The sequence below is a fragment of the Theropithecus gelada genome, chromosome 8 (assembly GCF_003255815.1).
Source record: "Theropithecus gelada isolate Dixy chromosome 8, Tgel_1.0, whole genome shotgun sequence".
In the NCBI taxonomy this organism is placed as follows: Eukaryota; Metazoa; Chordata; class Mammalia; order Primates; family Cercopithecidae; genus Theropithecus; species Theropithecus gelada.
Window position 1 is genome coordinate 125135782 of NC_037676.1, and position 22129 is coordinate 125157910.

A 22129-nucleotide genomic window follows, 5' to 3' on the forward strand; every position below is an offset into this window, starting at 1 on the left:
AACCCGTCTCTACTAAAAATACAAAAAAATTAGCCGGGCATGGTGATGCACACCTGTAATCCCAGCTACCCAGGAGGCTGAGGCAGAAGAATCGCTTGAGCCCAGGAGGCGGAGGTTGCAGTGAACTGAGATTGTGCCACTACACTCCAGCCTGGGCAACAAAGTGAGACTCTGTCTCAAAAAAAAAAAAAAAAAAAAAACAAGGCCACCACCGCCTCCCTCATGAATCATGGCAGTAGCTGTTGGCTGTCCTCTCACCTTCATCTCTTGCCCCCCAACAGCCCCTCATCTCCTGCACATACCCATGACTGTCTACTCTCCTTGGAGCTAATTTTTAAAAACATGGATCAGATTTTGTTTCTTCTCTGCCCCAAGCCTCTACTCATTCCCTAATCTCACTCAGAGCAAAAGCCAAGTCCTCCCAGTAGCCCCCAAGGCCCCACATCCTCACTTGCCCCTCTGTCACTCTGCTGTAGCGCCCGGACCTGGGGCTCACTCTGGGACACAGGTCATCGGTCTTGGCATTTGCACTGGCTGTGTTCTCAGCCTAGAACACTCTTTTCCCGGCTGTCATTGTGGTCTTCTCCCTCACTACGCTAGCTGCTCACGTGTTTTGCATGGAACTCCCGGCGTGCCATTCACACGCACCAAACCGTGAAGGATGCCTGTGGGGGTGCGACACGGGGGTCCTGGAAGACTGTGATTCGGTGGGAGATCTATTTTGCAGACAGAATGGCCAAGATTTATGGGTGGAATGAAGTGTGAGAGAAAAAGAAGAAAGGTGGATAATTTGTAGGATGTTGGCCTGTTCATTGGGGTTAACAGAGGTATGATTTACTGAGCTGTGGAAAACTGGGAAAGAGTCAAGAGTTAATTTTAGATGTGTTAAGTTTGGGCAGTCTCTCAATGAAAGTTGGCTACGATGATGGTGATGATGATTGTGGTGATTATGAAGTTGTGGTCCTGCTTAAAAGACACCCCCTTCAGGAGGCCCTTCCCTCACAATCATAGCTCAAACAGCACCCCATCAACCTCCATCCCTTTATTCTGGTTTTTCTTCAAAGCACTTAGCGCAAGGTCAGATTGTCTGCTTTCCCCACTACACCCAAGCTCCATGAGGTGAAGGACTCTGTTTTGATTCCTCCAGGATCCTCAGTACCTGGCACACGTGAGCCACATCATCAACATTTCCTGGATGAGGGCATTATTATGGGCCGGGAACTGGCTTTGTATGCGTGACCTCGTATCTCCCAGCAGACATATGAGGTCGGTACTGTAATATCCTTATTCGCCCCGGGCTTGGGGGCTCAGAAAGAGTAAATAAATGTTCCCTGGCTACCCAACTAAGTCAGTGTTAGCAGCAGGATCTGAACCAACTCGTCTTACTCCAGAACCCACTCTCTGAATCACCATCTGTCATGAGGCAGAAATGAAAGACTGTAAGTGAAAGACATTTGGAAATGGAAACGCATTGCGTGAAAGTACCAGAAGGACAGCGGCCGTGCTTGCGCGTCTGAGCAGATCCCTCCGAATTGATTTGGTTCTCCTTCCTGTTTAATTTTTTAAATTTTGAGAACTATTTTTGCTGCCTCCTGGATGATACAACTTGAGGTGGTAAGAAAGGTGTCTGCAAAGCGTCGTTCAGTGCCTGTCAGGCTTTGATGGCCCGGAATGCTCTAGAAATGGGGCATACAGGCTGCTTGAATATGTCCGTTATGCCAAAAACAGATCAGTTTACTTTTCTGCCTTTAATAAACATGGCATACTGATTAGAATAAAATATTTCAGTATGGAGGGTGTGCAGAGAGCCTTCATCTGAGTCAAGATTCATTTATTCCCAGCTCTATCACTAAAATACCTTGCGGCTTTAAATAATAGTGACTCTTATTTCTGAATCCTAGAAGGTGCTAGGTACATTCAAAGTGCTTTACACTTATTAACTCATTTAATTCCCCAAACCACTCTTGGAAGTAAGTACTCTTATTAACACCATGTAATAGTAGTCACCGAGGCACAGAGATACTCAATCACTTAGCCAAAGTTACGCAGCTAATCACCGGCAGACCCAGGATGTGAACTCAGGCAGTCTTTCCTAGGGACAGTTCCTAACCACACTGGTTCCCTATTGTGACTCCCAGCTTCTGTATCTGTAAATTTCAGGGAATGTACTCTGTCATAGTTTCCAGCTTGAAAAGATCCATGCTTTTGAGACTGAGAATCTGGTAGGAGTTTTGAGTCATGGGCGTGAATGCAAAAGGAGAGTAAGAGAATGGGACGAGATGGGGCAGAGCTGAAAATATTACAAAGGAGGGCTAAGCTATGCTTCCTTTCTGTCTGGTTCTTGCTTGCATCTTGCCATGCTGTCATTTGCTACTTTTCTTGCCTCAGTGGTTTGTAAAAAATAAGAGCCCCAGGTGCACGTGTCCCCTCATTCACTCTGTGTGGGCAAAGGAAAATGAAGCCCTTATGGTCACCTGGTGTTTTTAACTTTGAAACAGCCTCATATCTCTTACTTAATTCACACAGAAATCCTGTGTGCAGAGCCAAGGACGTGTCCATTTTATAGACAAGGAAATGGAGACAGAGGTTGAGAAAACTGATCTTCCGGTCACATTTACCTCTTCCTGCCGCCTACAAGTGCTTCCTGTGGTTTTTTTTTTTTTTTTGTACTTTACTGATTTTAACAAATACAGCCTTTGATCACTCGCAGCTACCTCCCACACTGGTGTCATCACTAGGTGAGTTATAAAGACTCATCATCATGATACTATCCATGATTGGGAGCCTTCTATGTGCCAGGAATTTTTCTGGGGGCTTTTCACATTGTATTTCCTTCTGATCCCACAACTCCCCTGTGAGATACACAGTGCTATGATGTCCATCGTACAGATGAGGTGAGGTGCTTCAAGCCACATAGCCCCAGCCAACACGTGCAGACATCACATAGCTAGGAAGTGTGAATCCAGCATCCAAATGTGTTAGCACAGAGCATCCCCTCCCTGGCTAAAGCCTTCTGGAACTCCCAGTCATGCAAGACAATGTCCAAATTCCTCAGTGTGGTGTGCGTGCACCCCTGCAGTCAGTGCCCTACCCCTCGAGCTAGCTCCACCTTCCCTCATTTCAGCCACACTCAGCCAGGCTGCTTCTCTCAACCACGCCCTCACTCTGGACTTCACCCCTCCGCTCCCCTCCTTGGAATTCGTACTCTCCCACCCCTCTCCGGCTGGTGATTTCTACCCATCCTTCATGGACCAGGCCAAACACCGCCTTCTCCATGCAACCTCCTCCCACCCACCATCTCCTCATGCCCTTTTCCCCACCCCACTGTCACCCCTCCCAGGGCACCTGCACCACTTTCCAACAGAGTCACAGGCACCTAACACAGCCCATACTCCTTGGGATATTGAACAGTGAGGAGCAGGGAATGCCTGCCCCACCTAAGGGCATCTGATGACTCTTTTTTTTTTTTTTAAACACATCACTCCAGCACAACAAAACATCTTTGTGGCATGTATTTGAACCACAGGCCACCAGCCTGAGGCTCCTGGGAGCACCTCAGTGAATGGTGTACTTCTCTACATGGTCAGGCCGAGCCTCCCGGGCCTCTGAGGAGTGGGAGTGACCACTGGACTGGCTGAGGCATGCTGGGTGGCCCTTGGTCTCCCCTCCTCTCACGGCATGCCTGGTGTCTCCTGGACTTCTGACGCAGGGCCACATACCCCTTGAGGAGTGGGAAAAGGGTCTACACTGTGATGTGGAACCCTTGAGGAGTGGGAAAAGGGTCTACACTGTGATGTGGAACCCTGAGTCCTTACCCCACACACTTGGATTCAAAGCCAAGGACTTGTACGAATGCAGCTTTTCTGGCCCTTGTTTCCATCATCTACAACATGATGGGATAAACTGGGAGCGCTCCAAGGTTGCACCCAGTGGAAGGATTCAGGCACTTCCTTTATTTCCCGCCTTGTAGATAGGAGAAACTGAGGCCCAGGAGCAGGAGACTTGCTCAGAGCCAACCCAGTTGGAAGTGGGACTGGAGCTCCCACTCTGGCCAGATCTGCAACCCTCCACCTTGCTCCAGTGTCCTGCCTCTTCTCCCCCACCTTCCAGTCCCTTGATGCCTCTTTCCTTCCTTCCGCCCTGCCTGTGCTCCTCACCTGTGGGACATGAAGATCAGCCATGCCAAGAGTTGGTCTTGAATCAGAACCAAGATGGCAACTCCCGAGGCACTGAGCACCTCAGTGAACTCACTGTCATTAAGCAGGCAAGACATCCTCTAGCTACCTCCTGTTTGAATCCTATGCATCTTTCAATCCAGCTCCCATGGCACCTCCAACCAGGCTGCCCTTCCAGGGTACCCCACAAGAGACATCATCTTAATAAGCCCTCCCATCCATTGCACTGTATGGTCCCCCTGTGGGCGTTTTCACTTACTTTTAAGTACTTGTGTGTACATCATAGCTCCTCTACATGATTTCAAGCTCATTCAAAGCAGTAACCAAATTGCCTCCATTTTCTGATGCCTACCACTAGCCTCCACTTCAACACCTCATACAGTATTCTAAGTGCTGGATACATGTTTGGGGAATAAATGTTATCTTCATTCAGAATAAATGGTCAGGTATATAAGCATCCGTACATTCCAGGGTCAGACTGGGTTGAATCTTAGCTCTGGCCTCTGTGCACCGTGGGACCTTAGTCAAGTTATTTAACACTTTAGTGTCTCTGTTTTCTCACTTGTAAAATAGGGATAATCATAGTGCCTGGCTAACTGGGTGGCTCTGTAGATTAAATGGGCCATGCATGTAAATGACGTGCTTAATAGAGTGGCCAGCATAAAGTCGACTCCATATGTGAAGCTGTAACATTTTGGCAATTCTACATACAAGTTTGTGTGTGATTTTTTGAAAATATATTATACCACCTTGCAGTTCAAGTTTGGCTTTAGCTAGCTGCCAAACCCTTCCCATCCTTGCATTTTCTGCAACTGCCTCACATAGGCACTGGCCGGGTCAGAGCGTGCCCCTAGGGCAGGGAAGGGAGAGATGGATTCCCAAATCTCTGTCTTAACTGCCCGCCAGTTTGGGGCTCATGGCCAGATTAAATGCTCTTACTCAATTCATGTGACTTGACAAATTTGGAATGTGTTAGGGAAAGAGAGTTTTTCCAGCTATGAGTCAGTACATTTATGCGCTCACACACACACACATTTTTTTCTTTAAAAAAAGAAGTTTAGCAAGAATCATTTATGAGTATGAAGTAGAAACCTCTGGAAATTTTATTTAGACCCAGAAGGCAAGTAATATTGAAGACATTTAATAAAGGGTTTGAAACAAGATAAAACTGGGAGAAAACACAGCTAGCTGCCTCCTCCTTCTGTATTCTCAGCTACCATGTTGTACACAGGAAGATCCAAATTACAGGAGTTTAATCTCATACCTCTTGAATACTCAGATTTTTGCTAAACATGGCCAGGAAATAAGAGATATGTAAAAGCAGGGAAGCCAAACTGGCATCTCTTAAGCACCTAGATGTACCAGAGAGCCATGAGTGGGGAACATATCCCAAGTTCAAGAGGCTGTATGGGGGGAAAATGAAACAATTTGATCAGACAGGCTTGGGTTCAAACCACAGCACCTCACTTTCATAATATTATCTAGTCTCCATCATATTCCATTTTATGGATGACAAAACTGAGGCTTAGAGAAGATCAAATATTTTGTTTCTGGACACAAAGCTCTTATGTGGTAGAAATTGCATTCTAAACTGAGTCTGTCAGTCTCTAACCAAGAATATACTGTCTCCCAATGCTAAAGAAAGTGGTTTCAAATTATTCTTCCTCAGAGTGGAGTTTCCATACCAAGCAGGGAGGCAGACACACCCCTTGTCAAAGATGATGTCTGCAGATCCTAACCAGGCACGGCTTTCTGGGAGACCAGTGTCCTCAGCCACTTTCTGACACTTGCCTTTGCTTCCTGCCTTTTAGGGATTATGAAGAACCTGGTTCCCCCAGGTTGATCTTCTCCTTACTGTTTATTTTAAAGAAGGAAACCACCACCCACCCAGAGGGCTTCTGTTTTCCAGTTCACTCATATCTCTTTTGTGAGGGCTTGCTTTCATAGACTCCCCATCTTAAGGGAGCTGTGTCTTTCTCTCAGAAACAGGAGCCGTAATCAAAGGTGTATTCATCCCCCTCACACCTGCCAGCAGCCGTGCTGGAGCCAGAGTTCCCTGAGGCCTGGCAGAAGGAGGCGCAGGTCAGGTACCTGGGAGAATTTTTCCCTAAACGAATCAGATCGCCCTATGGTTGCCCTTCTAAAGATCGCGGGGTACCTGGTGGGGCTTCTCAGATTGCTGGGGGATCTGAAAGGGGCCCAGAGTTGAAAAGGACACATCCTTCCATCTTATAAATACTTTTGAGGGCCACCATGTTCCGGGAACCACAGACACAGAATCCAACTCTTCAGCGACTTCCCATCACTCGCAGGTAAAGACAGAACTTCTTGAAAGGGCTCCAAACCCTGGCAAGATCTGGTTCTGCTCTTTCTCTGGCCTTCTCGGCTCCAGCCACTCTGGCAGCTGCCAGTCTCTGGGGTCCACCGTGTCCCTCCTGCCACAGCCCACACGTGCCCTTTGCTGCTTGTTCAGCTTTTCTTCCTCTCCCTGCCTGGTGTGCGCTGCCTGTCCTCCAGGTCTCGCTGCAATCTGCTGTATCCTCCTGTGCCTCTCTATGCAATCTTGCCACATTGCACAGTGCTTCAGTTAGCACAATAATGTCATTGAAGTCTTTATCTCTAGCCTGACTCTAAGGCCAGGGTTCACCTAATCTCCCCATAGCCTGGCCCCTAGTCAAAGCCCCATAAAGAGTTGTTGAAAGAATGAAGAGACATCAGTGAGCAAAATAGACGCTGCCCTTGGCAAGTGACACTGTCACAAACAGAAAAAAAAAAAAAAAAAAAGATGCTGCCCTTCCCAATGCTGGACACATACATCTTCCTAGAGTGTCAGTTGTCAAATTGTACTTGACAACTTGGAGGGAGAAATATTTTGAAACAAATAAGGGTCAATTCTAGAGTTGAATTCAGTATTCTCATAAACGTCCAAGATGTCAAGCTGCGTCTACACACCCCAGGGCAGTTGGGAACACAGGCTCTTCTGTACTCTTGGGGAATCTCAGTTGAAGTTAGGTTGTGGCTGGAGAAAGAGATGGCCCAGTTTTCCGCAACTCCAGTTACATAGCCAACGTTGAAGAGGCATTGTGGGGAAGAAATGGAATGATGATTCAGTCAGGCCTGAGTTCAAACCTCCATTTTGAACTTTCTACTCTTATGACTCTGGGCAACATTTTTAATCTCGCAGGTTCAGGTTTACCATCTGTAGAATGGGTATGTGAATGCCTGCACTTCACAGTTGCTGTGAAAAAGGGAGATAAGGCTTAAGACCCAGCCCAGAGCCTCCTGGCACAGAGCATGTGCTCCGGAAGTGGTAGCTGTTATGTGAGCAATTTTGCAGATGAGCAAATGACATATGCATTTTATTCCATATGACCAGCATTTTCTGCCCTTCTGAATGAAAGGCTATTGTTAGGGACCAAGGTGAAATATTGCCTGGAACAAAGACAGGTCACTGAAGACTGTACTTCCGGCTTGTGGAGTGAGGGCCAAGCTTGGGCTCCACAGAAGTCGCTTATAGCTTTCCACCTTTTTTGAGCTTGACCTTGCTCTTATTTCCGGTCTGGGCTGGCTCCAGCCAGGGCTGGCTTCTCCCTCCCGTATGCTCCCTGGCTGCATTCATGCCTTTCCCTCAGTTTGATGCTATCACCTTAGGACATCATGGCCTTTTTACTAGACCTGGAGCTTCTTACTCATCTGCTAAATGTTTGCTGAATAAGAAGTGGAATGGGATAAACTTCGTAAGAGGGAATGACCCTCGGGGAGGGCACTTCTCTTCCACAGGCCGTTAAAGTCGTTTCCCTGGTTCTCCCCCTTCTGGTGCCTGGCAGTCCAACAGGCTCAAACTAGGCCAAAAGGGAATATGTGGGGACTCATGGGGAAAATGCCACTAGCTTCTTTTTCCTTATTGTGATTTTCTCTATATGACCAGTAATTTCTGGCAAAAGGAGTCCTGAGCCAGGAAGGTTGGAAATGTGTGTGCACGTGGAGCTCAGAGGGCACTAAAAAGCCCTATGATTCAGGTTAATTCATTTTTTTTTCCTTTTCTTTTTTTTTGAGACAGAATCTCACTCGGTCAGCTAGGCTGGAGTGCAGTGGTACAATCTCAGCTCACTGCAGCCTTCGTCTCCCAGGCTGAAGCAATTCTCCTGCCTCAGCCTCCTGAGTAGCTGGGATTACAGGTGTGTGCCACCACGCCCGGCTAATTTGTTTTTTTTGTTTGTTTTTTTGTTTTTTTGAGACAGAGTCTCGCTCCATTGCCTGGGCTGGAGTACAGTGGTGCAACCTTGGCTCACTGCAAGCTCCGCCTCCTGGGTTCACGCCATTCTCCTGCCTCAGCCTCCCGAGTAGCTGGGACTTACAGGTGCTTGCCACTGTGCCTAGCTAATTTTTTTTTATTTTTTTATTTTTTAGTAGAGATGGGGTTTCACCATGTTGGCCAGGCTGGTCTCAAACTCCTGACCTCAGGTAATCTGCCCGCCTCGGTCTCCCAAAGTGCTGGGATTACAGGCGTGAGCCACCGTGCCCAGCCCAATTCAGGTTAACTCCTAATGAGAGCCGCTGCCTTCCAAGTGCAGGAACCGTAAGCTCCACTCGGCATGCACTGTGGCCTTGGATTCCCCTCCACAACCCAAGGAGCCAGCTCTGGTTAGAGTCCTGCCCAGCTGAGAAGGAAACCAAGGCCCCGGAAGAGAACTGATTGGCATAAGGACACAGAACACATGTGTGAGAAGTGGGACCAGACTCGGCCCTGCAAGACTAGCACTCCTTCCACCATGCTGCTTAGGATCTAGTGGGGTCTAGCAGGGTGATGGTGCAGCACTGGGCTCAAGGATAAAGGGAGAAAACAGAACTGATTAAGTGGGAGTCCCCAGCTCTGAGAATAATTCACTGTGCAGCCCCAGCCAAGTCACTCTGCCCCGTGTACTCCAGTTTCTGCCTAGTCAAGGATAATAACAGGTATTGTCAATAACAAGAACAGCTAACACCTGCTCACACTCTTCTAAGCCCTTTATATGTATCACCTCCCTCAATCCTGCAGGGGAAGGTGGCGTTAATTAATTAGGGGAAGAGTGAGGCAGATCATTTGAGAGAGGGACTAGCATGGCTAGCTATGTGGCTGTGGAGCATGATGGGTTCAAGAAAGGAGAAGCTGCCAGTGAGCCAGGAACACAGTGAGGGGATGGGGGAGGGGAGGGAAGTGGGGAGAGATGAGCAGGTGCCAGCCTCGCAGGGCTGCAGAAGCCGTGGGGTGGGGAGCATGATCTTTGTCCTGACACAGGTGAGGAGTCTGTTAGCTGCCCCTGTCTTACACCCCTTCTTTATACATTGTACCTTCTCCCACTCGGTCTGTTATTTGTCTTTCTCCTTTTTTATGCCACGAGTTTCTTAACAGTAGGGACCAGGTTTTATTTATGTCTATCTGGTGCATAGCACAGAATCAGATATATATGGATACCCAATGAATTATTGTTAGTTAGATATTTAATATACTCAATACTAAATATTAACATGTTCAATGTTTAATAGCTATATATATTTAAGTTCTATATTGACATTAGTACCTGTATCAGTCCATTTTCACACTGCTATAAAGAACTGCCTAAGACTGAGTCATTTATAAAGGAAGAAGGTTTAATTGGCTTACAGTTCAGCATGGCTGGGGAGGCCTCAGGAAGTTTACAATCATGGCGGAAGGGGAAGCAAGGCACCGTCTTCACAAGGCGGCAGGAAGGAGAAGCGCCGAGCGAAGGGGGAAGAGCTCTTTATAAAACCATCAGATCTCGTGAGAACTCACTCACTATCATGAGAACAGCTTGGGGAAAACCACCCCCATGATTCAATTACCTCCACCTGGTCTCTCCCTTGACACATGGGGATTGTGGAGATTACAATTCAAGATGAGATTTGGGTGGGGACAGAAAGCCTAACCATATCGGTACCTATAATATAACTTGCATTATGCAAGCATTTCTGCTACTAAATGATATATGCATTTCTGCAAATCCTTGCATTCTGAAAAATTCAAAAATCACAGAGATTTGGGAGACAATAAGGGTGTAGCACACGACTCAGCTCATGCAACTCTGTAACAAACCACAATCCTAGTGATGATTATAGCACAGTTAAAATGACGTGCTAAATTTTGAATTAAAAATACATTAGTAACTTTAGGACCTGAGTAACCATAGGGCTATATTTTACAAACCAAAAGGGGAACTTAAAGGCAAGTGGCTAGAGAAGGTTTGAGGCAACCGAGTTATGGAGGCAGGAGCGGACAGATCTTCATCGGAAGTTACAGGTATAAGAGCAGTTGCAGGCTTTCCTAAAATATATCAGAGAGGGCCAGACACGGTGACTCATGCCTGTAATTCCAGTACTTTGGGAGGCTGAGGCAAGCGGATCATGAAGTCGGAGATCGAGACCATCCTGGTCAACATGGTGAAACCCCATCTCTCTAAAAATACAAAAATTAGCCGGGCATGGCAGTGCATGCCTGTAGTACTAGCTACTCAGGAGGCTGAGGCAGGAGAATTGCTTGAACCTGGGAGGCGGAGGTTGCAGTAAGCCAAGATCACGCCACTGCACTACAGCCTGGAGACAGAGTGAGACTTTGTCTCAAAAAAAAAAAATAAACTATCAGACAGGAGTGGTCTAACATGGCCTTTGCACAAATATAAGGGAGAAGTGAGCAGTAAACTCTTCTAAGACAGCACATGGCCACACTGAGCCAAGAGGAAGAACATGGAGTGAGCGGGTGTCATGGACAGCATGGAGTCATCTATGGCTTACTACACTCAGCTGTGTCAGGGATCTTTGCATCCAGATGCTGTTACTTGGTGATACAAAACATGAATGTGCTGGGAACATTTGCCTAAGAGCTAGTACTACTTCCACATTTTATGGACATCATTCCACTGTGTATCTTAACTTAGCTGAACTGTCTTATGGAAGTAAGTGCAGTAGAACGAATGATGTCTAATATAACACATGACTCATTAAGTCGATAATGCCAGCTGTCTAGTTTACATTGAAAAAAGTACTGGTCCTGCACCCTGCATGGGTTGTGGACTGTTTTCCTCTCGGTCTGTGAATCTATTTAGTAAATTCACCGTACAAACAGAGCATGGAGCAAGAGCATATGGAGTTGGGAGACGCTAATTTAGAGTATCATACATCTACACTGTGATGGCCCCCTCCTCATAAGGAGCAGCTAGACTACACTGGTTGTACCTCTGGACTCAGAGTCAGAGGATAGTCACCCCAGCCTGTCTGATAACTGTGTGACCTCAGGAAAGTCAGTTAACCTCTCTGTTTTCCCAACTGCGAAATAGGGCTAGTGACATGCCCCTTAAAAAGTAAGGAGCTGATTCGCTGGTGGATAAAAAGCTCTTTCTAAGCTATGAAGGATTCTGGAGAGTATTGTTCTTCTCACAGGTCAGTGCCTGGAATGCTCAGGTTAGCTTATCTCCTGGGGTGCCTCCTCCCGCCGGATGGTTAGTTCTAAAGGGCAGTGGACAAAAGCCCTCAACTTCTTGGAATCAAAGTAAATTAATCACTGGGATTAACTGCAGAAGCTTGAATTCCCCTGCAGGAAGGAGGCCCAGAACTTTCAGCTGGGGAATTTTGCTGGCTTTTGACAAAACTGAGGAGGAGGGAAGCCTGTGGCCAGTATTCACTGTCTCCTTCCCTGAGTGCTCTGCCCGATACCCCGAGGCCACCACTCACCTCCAGGACTCCAGTCACCCAACACCGGTGGCTAGGACCCCTCCCTTAGTCACTCCCACAAAGCCAGGTCTGACTACTCCTTCCCCCAAATAGTGCAGTGGAAAGGAACACAGGCTCTGGAACCATATGAACGTGGCTTTGGATTAGCCCGACCACTCACCAGGTCCACAGTCATGGAGGCCAAGTTGTCACTTTGGGAGCTGGTTTCCGCACGTGGAGAATGGGCTGCAACTTCCTTCCTTCCATGATTAAGAAAATGATACACCAGCACTTTGCAGACTTTAACCTGCCCAGGAGTCACCTGAAGGTCTTGTTAAAATGCAGGCTGCTCTCAGACCATAGGGCTTGGTGGGGCCTGGGACTCTGCGTGTGCAGCAAGCTCCCAGCCAGTGTGATTGCACGGTTGAATAGCAATACCCCAGATCAGGTGTGTGAGGGACCTGGCGCATGGTAAGTACTCAGTCAACAGAATCTGCCACCTGAAAGTTTTCTTTCCCCCAGCCAAAAGGTTCTCCTTTGAAAACAGGAATGGATGGAAAGATAAAGCTCTGCCCACCTCAGAATTCTCAGGGAAACAAGAAAAAACAAGTTTGGCTTTCAAGACGGGCTGGGTGTGGGGAGTGAGAATGGTGTGCCCTCCGCGGCAGCTCCCTGGCTCAGTGGCTGCTCTGTGCACATGTGGTGGCCTCTGCCCTGTGTGCTTAAACCTCTAGGGCTCAGGCCCCAACTTGCCGTGCTGTGAACACATCCTCAGAACCGGGCACATGCCTTTTTCTTCCAGCTACAGCTCTCCCGAGGAATTTTCAAAGCACACGGGGTTCGCTTGGCAGGAGTCTCCCAGGATATAAATACGCTTTGGGGGCTTTTGTTTTAAGGACTGCAGTATCTTTTCGACTTGAGGCCTGAGCACAGAGCTTTCCCCCTTCGCCCTCACCAAAATGCAACCATGAAGGGCCGCTGCCAGGAAGACTCAAGGAGGCTCTGAGTGAGGTTAAAGAGAGGCCTCCCGCACCCCTTCACCCGCCGATTTTGCCTTTCACTTCGCTCTTCTAGAAAGCCTGCTTCTCCACAAGCTGCTGACTCATCCAGGGCTGGGGTCTTTTTTTTCTTTTTTTCTTTCTCAGAATCACCACAAAGCCCAGAGATTTTGAGGTTGGTTTAATGAGCGGCTCAGTCCTCACCATTTCCTTTTCATTCATCTTCCCCACCTCCATCCCAGTCCCCCATTGACTCCATCCTGCTAGAAAAGAGATGGACACCCAATTGCTCTGCCCTGCTTTTGATAGTGAGTTTCTGTCCCCTGTAGGTCTGGACGTACCGACTGCTCTTGGAGTAAAAAGATTCCCAGGATGTGAGCAACACGGGACCGGTGAGTACTGTCGCGTTTGGCAGTCGTGGGGCCTAGGCTGGATTTCAACAAGGGGAAGGAGAGGGATGGGAGGGGCAGGGGCAGCTGAGCTCTGGCAGCTCTGAGACTATATTTCCATGCACATGTACCTGGAAACAGCACAGAGCCGAGAATCTAGGTGTGAGTCCCTTGGAATCCACTGGGTTCCTGCCAATCCCTCCCCAGGAGCGCTGGAGCCTGCAGGTAGCTGGGCTGTCCTACCTCTGCTCTGATGACGGCAGCCCAAACTCACCATCCAGAGGGCGTGTGCTCAGAAGTGTTTCCAGCAAACCTCTAGCCAGGGCTAGGGAAATAGTCTTAGGACAGAGAGGGAGCTACCTGGCTCACACCAGCTGGGAAACCATGGCCCTGAAGAGACAGTGCTAAAGTGAGGCAGGAAAGCCACCTTTGCACATTTGAAGGACTGTCATGAGCAGGACAGAGGTGGGCAGCTGTTGACTCCACCTAAGGAAACATTCCTAACAGAAGAGCTATGCGAGAGTGCAATAGGAAACCTGGGGAGTAGAGTGAGTTCCCTGTCGCTGGCAGAATTCAAGCAGAGGCTGGAGAAATGTCTGTGGGACATGTCAAAGGGGAGAGTGCAATGTTTACAGACCCTGTTCCCTGGTGATCAAGACTGCTGTGAGGGACAGGCAGTGGGAGGAGGGAGAGGGTGTAAGGAAAGTCTGAATGAGGGAAGCTTTTGAACTCGTGCCTGCAAATGCTCAGTACTGCCTCCGTTTTAGGTGCAGGTTCTGCTATAAAACTGTTTGGAAGCCACCAGATGAGATGACCCTCGGGTCTCTCCTCCGTTGTTGCCCATTGGCTGGCTGTACCTGAGCTAATGCCAGACAACGCATATATCATAGGCATGAGCCCAAACACCTGCTGTATGTGGTGTGGGGGCAACTCTCAAAGCATGATGACAGTGTTGCGGGAGCCTCTCTCATGCCCGACCACCAGAAGAGTTACTGGCTAGTCATACCATCAAGGGACTCGGCCCAAGATCCAGACCACATAGACAAGAGGAAAAGGCACGGGGGAACAGGTGGCAAGACCCACCCACCCCCTACTCCCCAGGGCCCCAGAGAAGGCAAAAGTGGGTGTGGCCCACGCAGGTGGCTTGGCCTCACCTGGAACCATGGGCCCTTGGGCAGGGGCAATACCACATGCTCCAGTGGCCAAAACCTGGCCCACTGAGCGTGAGAAAAATTGCACTCCAGACACAAATGGGGAAGTTACGCAGGAGGGACACCCATTGCGCTTGGGAGGGTCTGAATAATGAGCACGCGGGTTCCTTTGTGCTTTGTAACTGGGTCTTCTTCCCCTGGGGTCTGGGTCAGCTGCAACAGTAAATATTTATCAAGGGACCCTGAGGGCAGGGCTCTGTGGGAGGCCAGAGATGGTGTTTTTCTTTAAGAAACTGACAGCCTGGATGAGAATCGAGTTTGACAGTGGTTGTGCACAGGCTGTATATTCAGCTGATCTCTGTTTGCTGTCGGGGGGCCGGGGAAAGGAGGGAGAGGAGAGGACTGAACTGTGACTTGGCACGTTCTTGGCAAGTCTTTAAGCAGGAGTTGAGTTTTAAGGACAGGTGCTGTGTGCTTGCATTCAGAGAACCTGGCATGTAGTAGGTGCTCAGTAAATGACTGTCAAATATAGTGATGAGGAGGCAGCCCAAGGAGGCGATGTCTGTGGTTCAGAGCATGGCCCCTGGAGTCAGAATGCCAGGTTCCCATCCCAGCCCTTCCACTAGCTGTGGGGCCTCATGCGTCAGTCTCCTCCGAAGATGGGGATAGTGATAGTTCCTACCTCACAGAGTGGTTGGGAGGATTTAATGAGTTAATTCACATGAAGCTGTCAGTATATATTGAGACATAATAAGTCTCAATAAATATTAGTCCTTATTCTTATTCTAGACGTGAACCCAGGTTAAGGCCCAATAATGGGACAGGAAAAAGCAGTGTAGGTTGGAGGACAGAGCACTGGGCTGGGAGTCAGAAGCCCTGGCATAGCTGCAGGGCAGGGTCGAGGAAGCAATCCCTCCCGGTTAGTACATCCTCTAAGCTGGAGATGCTGTGGAAGGCTGTCAGGGTGGCCCTGTTTTTCCTCCTGGCTCCCTCTGGTCCCTCCTGGTTGAAAGCAGAGGCGGCTCTGCTATTTATTCCTAGCTGTGGGCCTCCTGGAGAGTGGTGTGACCTCTCAGAACACCCCTTTTTCCCAATGAATGGGGACACCCTTACTATCCTTCTTCCCTCCGAGAAGTAGTCGTGAAGACTGAGAAACACCAGCACAAAAGAAAGATTCCATTGATACAGATGGAGAATCATTTAAGATCCCAGCTTGGGTAGTGTGGTCTCAAGTCCCACAGTTCCCTGTTCCTTCCCCAGTGAGGTCTGGCTGTCTCCGTGGCTGGAAGACAAACAGCGTGTCGCCAGATTCCCATAGTGATGATTCACTTTGCAAAAGGCACTCCCCACCACCCCAGGATTTGGAGCATATTTCAGATAAAAATTGCATTCGCCTGAAACACTTGTCAGGGTTACATTTCTTACGTGAGTGGTAGACCTGGAGTTACAGAATGAGCTTGCTTAGTGGCCTGCCTTTGGCTCCCTCACCCCATCTCACCCAGACCCTAGTGGATAGCAGGATTGTAATGTAAGCCAAAATTGTATATGACACAAACACAGCCCCTGAGACTAGAGGATCTAAAACTATTCTAGATTCCTTTGCCCATCAATCCCCCTGACATCTGCCAGGTGGCCACAGCCTCACTTCCAACTTGGGTGGGAAGACGGATGGCATGAGGGGATCAATTGGTCATGGCTGCCAGGGGCACTATGCTGAGAAGGGTGTCGAGGCATATCCAGGAAAGAGTATGCTGCAGTGGATTACTGATGTCTGCTGAGGAGGCAAGAAGAATGATAGCATTCCTGCCACTTTTTGGCATCCCCAGACAAAACAATTTATTTTTTATTTTTGAGATTGAGTCTCACTCTGCCACCCAGGCTGGAGTGCGGTGGCACAATCTCAGCTCACTGCAACCTCCACCTCCTGGGCTTAAACAATTCTCCTGCCTCAGCTTCCCAAGTAGGTGGGATTATAGGTGCCTGCCACTATGCCCAGCTATTTTTTTTTTTTTTTTTTTTTTTGTATTTTTAGTAGAGACAGGGTTTCACCATGTTGGCCAGGTTGGCCTCCAACCCCTGGACCTCAATGATCCGTCCACCTCAGCCTCCCAAGGTGCTGAGGTTACAGGCATGAGCCATCGCACCCAGCCCCTAGACAAAACAATTTCTAAGTCTACCTGCCTACATCATACTTTGTGGTATTATATCAGCAACCTTATTTTATATCAGAGGGACAAGGTGTAAGCAAACCTCATTAATCTGAACCACTTTGGGAGCAACTCAAGTGAGTGAAAAATCTTCAGCCCAGGGTGTTTCCTGCAGGCAGGTGAGCCTTCTTACCTTTCAGTCCACAGACTCAGCTCAGCCTAGCTAACCAACTGGTGCTAATGCAGGAGCCACAGAACCTGTGCTTAGCAGGTCTGACCACATGGCTGAATGCACCTGACCTGTACTTTTAGGCCACTTACTGTCTTTGCATGCTTAGGAATTAATACAACTGAAACTCTAACAAAAACAGTGTGTTTTTTGAAGTAGAAAATCATTCAATGGGCAGCTTTGCTTCTATTTCAAATTGCCAGGGAATATGAATTAAGAGAAACTTTGTACTAGCTGGGAATAAGCTGTTTTTCCAGAGTTATATGCAGAAAATGAGACAAAATAGTCCAGAACGAGGTTTCCCCTGAGTTTCCCGATCTGTAAAATGGGGGAAATAATACATCTCACAGGGTTATTTGGGAGAGTAGATGAGATAAAATGAGGAAGAGACGTAGCATGCAACCTCGCTCACAAAAGATCGTCAAGAAACGCTGTTTCTTTTCCCCCGTACCACCTCCCATCTATCTTCACACTGAAAGCATAGCTTTTTTTCTTGCAATATGTTCAAGAAATGATGTTACAGATAGATTTTTTTAAAATAGCATCATACTTTTCAAATGACTCCTGTTAGTTTTTCAGAGGCTCTTCCTTTTTATTGCTGATGATCCTTCAATGGGAAATGTCCACTGAATTCTTCACCTTGAGTTCCTCTGCTCTAGTCTTCAGGGTGGAATAGCTCCAAGGGTCCTGACATACATGTGGACGAATGTCTTTGTAACATGATTGAGCCTTTTAGAGGGTTTTTGTAGTAGAGACTGAGTCATACGGTGATTTGGCTATTCCACATCTTTCCTTCAACACAGCAAGTGTCCACACCTGAATTCCACTTCCATTGTTGGGAGAGTCAGGACAAGAAGGGTGACCTAATGCCAGACTGACACCAACCATGTGTCAGGAGGATAGGCTTTACTTGTTAATAACGGGTAGTAAGTTTGCGATGAAAATCTTTCATCGTTAGTCTCTGAGAATCTTCAGGAGAAAGATTAAGTTTCCAGTTAAAAAAAAAAAATCAAGGCTGGGCACAGTGGCTCACACCTGCAATCTCAGCACTTTGGGAGGCTGAGGCGGGAAGATCGCCTGAGCCTAAGAGTTCGAGACCAGCCTGGGCAGCATAGGGAGATCCTGTCTCTACAAAATATGCTTTAAAAATTAGCCAAACATGGTGGGGCCCACCTGTGGTCCCAGCTACTCAGGAGGCTGAGGCAGGAGGATCGCATGAGACCAAAAGATCAAGGTTGCCGTGAGCTACAGTCACACCATGGCACTTCAGCCTGGGCAACAGAGTGAGACCCTATATTGAAAAAAAGAAAAATCAAGACTAATGAAATTTATGTGAAGCAGGGAGAGAGACCTGCATGACTGGAGGAGCAGCAGCCCTGATCACAGAAGCTGAGACTCATTAGGACTCCTGGGTTACTGGGAGTTACCTTAGAGCTCTGGGTTACCTTAGAGGTTACTGGGTTACCTTAGAGCTGGGGCTCTAAGGCAGACAACAGACAAGTGCACCTTTATTCAGCCCCCAATCCTCTCTGGCCTGCAACCTGGTGAGCTGGGCTGCTCGACCCTCCTCTTCTCTCTTGTCCTCTCCCCCGAGGCCTAGAGCCGAACTTCTCCGCAGCCTGTGCTCTGCCCTTACCTGAGGAGCCCCCTGCCTCCTTCGCAGGAGAAGGGATGGCCAATAGTCTTCCAAGGCTCCATGGGCAGGGCAGAAGGAGGAATGTAACCCCATCCCGCCTTCCCATTCTCCGTAGTGTGGCCACCCTGTGGTGTATCCCTCTCCTCATCCTTTTTTGTTTTTTGAGACGAAGTTTCACTCTTGTCGCCCAGGCTGGAGTGCAGTGCCGCGATCTCGGCTCACTGCAACCTCCGCCTCCTGGGTTCAAACGATTCTCCTGCCTCAGCTTTCCAAGTGCCTCTCTTCATTCTTATCCACCCTCAGACTCTTCCCTCCTGAGGCTGGAGCTGGGGGACACCATGGGGCTGGAGAGAAGACCTTGAGATGAGAGTGTGTGGCCAACATAGACTCCCTCAGGGAGCTGTCGTCCGGAGGCCCAGGCAGGGGCATCAGAACTCCGTGCAGGTCCCGCAGCCTCCTCTGAGGCTCTGGTCTCCTCTCTGAGCATCCGTGGATCTTACAGTCAACACATCCAATGTGAGGCAATATTGCAGAGCCATCGAGAGAGTGCACTTTGGAGCCAGACTGGCTCCTCGGTTAGAATCTCAGCTCCACCTTTGCTAGTCCTGTGATTCTGGATGAGTTATCTAACTTCCATGTGCTGTGCCTTCCTCATGGGTTCCCTCGTGGGGTAGTTCTGATGACTAAATGAGTCTGTGGAAGGTGCTTGGGGTAGTGTCCACCACAGAGTAAAAGTGTTAATAAAAACAAAATTAATAAGTAAATGAACACAGAAGTCAGTATGTCATTGATCACTGGATTGACCTCAGCAAGATGGTAAGTTTCCTACCCACAGAATTGAAATCTTTCATTCTGCCTTTGGGTTCAGGGAGGCTTTCAATTAGACCCTGAAGAAGGGGAAACCTGGGCAGAGGGGGCAGAGGTAGACAAAGCCTGGACATTTGGAGGCTTTGGGGAGTCTGAGGTTGCTGGAGCACATGACAGTTGAGATGGGCAAGGTCAATGAGGCAGACTGCAGAGGCCCTCAGGTGCCGTGCTCAGGATGGAGCTGTTTGCAGGAAGCAATGAGTGGCTTTCAGTGGTTTTTAACCAAGGAAGTGATATGATGCAAGCTTGGGCTTAGAAAGGTGAGCTGGGGCTAGGCGCAGTAGCTCACGCCTGTAATCCCAGCACTTTGGGAGGCCAAGGTGGGTGGATCATCTGAGGTCAGGAGTTCAAGACCAGCCTGGCCAACATGGTGAAACCCCATCTCCACTAAAAATTTTTAAAAAAATAAAAATAAAAAATTAGCTGGGCATGGTGACAGGTGCCTGTAATCCCAGCTACTTGAGAGGCTGAGACATGAGAATTGCTTGAACTCAGGAAGCGGAGATTGCAGCAAGCCTAGATTGTACCACTGCACTCCAGCCTGGATGACAGCGCGAGACTCTGTAAGAAACAGAGAGAGAGAGAGAGAAAGAGAGAAAAGAGAAAGAGAGAGAAAGAGAGAAAGAGAGAGCTGGCCAGAGTGCAGATGACATTGCAGGTAGGAGAGGTCAAAGACAAGGAAGCAGTGAGGAGGTGGTGGCTGTTCTGATGGCCCCAGAGACAGAGAGTGACCCTCTCAACTGAGCCAGTCACAGAAGAAATGGAGTGGGGAACTCACTCCACAGCACCAATTCAGAGAAAGAATGGACTGGATGTGAAGATAGAAAGTAAGAAAGGGCAGGTCCAGAGTGAGCCTCAGGTTCCTGGCTTGAGAATCTAAGAGACTGATCTTGTTAACCAAGTAGTGGACAAATGCAGAAAAAGTGGCAGATGGTGTCGAAGGCTCTGGGAGCATTGCATTTGATGAACTGGTCGAGTGGCAGGACGGGGAGCAGCATGGAGTAGCAGTTAAGCAGGTAGGCTCAGGAGTCCGCGTGGCTTCAGTTCACATCCTGGCCCAGCCAAGCACTAGCTGTGTAACCTTGGAGAGATCGTTTAACTCTCGTGAGCCCCAGTTTCCTTATCTGCATAATGAGGATTGTGTAGTGATTTTTACCTACCTGAGAAGGCTTTTAGGATCGGCACATGTACAGTGTTAAGAACTATGTCTGGTACAGAGGGAGCGCTCCTAAGTGTGAGTTTCCATTACATTAGTATAGCATTGAAACTGATTTTAGGATTAGTGTTTATCATCCTCGAGATGTCCAACATAGGCCTGGAGTACAGAAACAAGCTCGGGAAGGGATAGATGTATTGGGAGTCAAAGTACATACAGGCTGGTGTTTGCCAACCTATAGGTGTGTTCCTAAGGAGGAAGAAATGAGCATCACCCAGGTTCTTTTCAAAGCGTATCAACTGTGCCACAGCCCCGACCCTGGCCCCTGCAGCCCTGCTGTCCTATGAAAAAATCAGCATAGGCAGGTATCACCATTACCAAAGGGTACGTACTGTATCCTTCAGGTCTGTGGGTGAAGAAAAAAGATGCACAGACAGCTGATGGAGGTGACAGATGAACCTATGGAGTGATTGAATTCGCTCAGGGACAGCTCAGAGATGGAAGACTGCTGGGCTAAAGACAGAACCCTGGGGCAGCGTCAGCATTTAAGATGCAGGACCCAAAGCAATAGCTCCATCAGGACCCAGAGCTACAACTGCGCCACGTGCCACTCATATGAAATTCACTTCGCTCTCGTGGACTAGACATGAAAACCCCATTGTAGGCATTTGGTCCATCTACAGATTCAGGTGCAAGTTCAAACCAGGCCCCATTCAATAGCATATGAGGCTTCCTTTGCCTCTTCCTCCAGTATTAGGAGTGGACTCAGTGTGGCTAAGCTGAACCGAAGAAATAAAGAAGTGAGAAAGGCCACTTCATCCTTCTCTGTAGTCCGGCTGAAACTTGGGCCTAAGTGGCCTGGCCTAACCCCCCATTCCATGCTATTTCAGAGCTCAAAGTTTCTTGGCCGAGGAAATGAAAACACCTATAACTCAGAGATGCCAATACTTAAGTGGGTATTTGATTATATTAGTCAGACTTTTGGTTACAAGATGGAAATCCAATTCAAATTGACATAAGTGTAAAACAAAAAGGCGGTTCGTTCGTGTAATTGAAAAGTCTGAGCTGGCCTGGCTTTGCGCCCAGCTGGATCTAAGCAGTGTCTGCAGGCGTCGTGTCTCTCCATCTCTCGGCTCAGCTTTCTTCTGTGTGGGATTTACTCAGACAGGTTTCCCCCACCGACAGCCAGCAGCTTTTCTCAGCAACCCCCATAGAAAGAAGGCTGTGCTTCCACAGTGCTCCCAGCAAATGCCCTGGAATTGAAAGACTCAGGTCACATGTCCATCCCTAAGCCAACTGCTGGGGCCAAAGGGTGCGCGGTGCCAATTGGCCAGGCCTGTGTCATGCACCAAGAATGGGTGGTGAGGAAATTGGGGAGAGGGAGGAAACCAAAGCCAAAGTGCCATATGTAAGTCCTGCAGTACCTTAAAAGCCTAGTCGTTAAGAAAAAGGAGTGACCGTAGCGGTAATTCTCAGAGCAGACTCAGTGGGGAGCACTGAACCTGGAGCTGGCCTTTGTGGTCCAGAACACATGTGAGAGTGAAGGTTAGGCAGTGGGATATTTTCACGGAAGTGATATTCCACATGCAGGTCCCGCTCTGTAGCATGCTAACCCCACATGCAGGTGTGTCATCTCCACTGGGGACTCGGGCAGCGTCCTCTGTATGCTTCCACTTC

The 22129-nt window shown here is 48.4% G+C and overlaps 1 protein-coding gene across 3 annotated transcripts in view; it reads left to right on the forward strand.

Moving 5' to 3' along the window:
* ZHX2 (zinc fingers and homeoboxes 2) overlaps positions 1-22129 on the forward strand; it is a 195025-nt gene that overhangs the window by 73310 nt on the left and 99586 nt on the right. For 2 of the 3 annotated variants that reach the window (XM_025394760.1, XM_025394759.1), the window contains exon 2: positions 13207-13269. The gene's annotated coding sequence lies outside the window, so the exon portion shown is untranslated. Of the gene's footprint in view, positions 1-13114; positions 13270-22129 lie in introns of those variants that run through there. The other variant, XM_025394761.1, reaches the window with a different exon arrangement.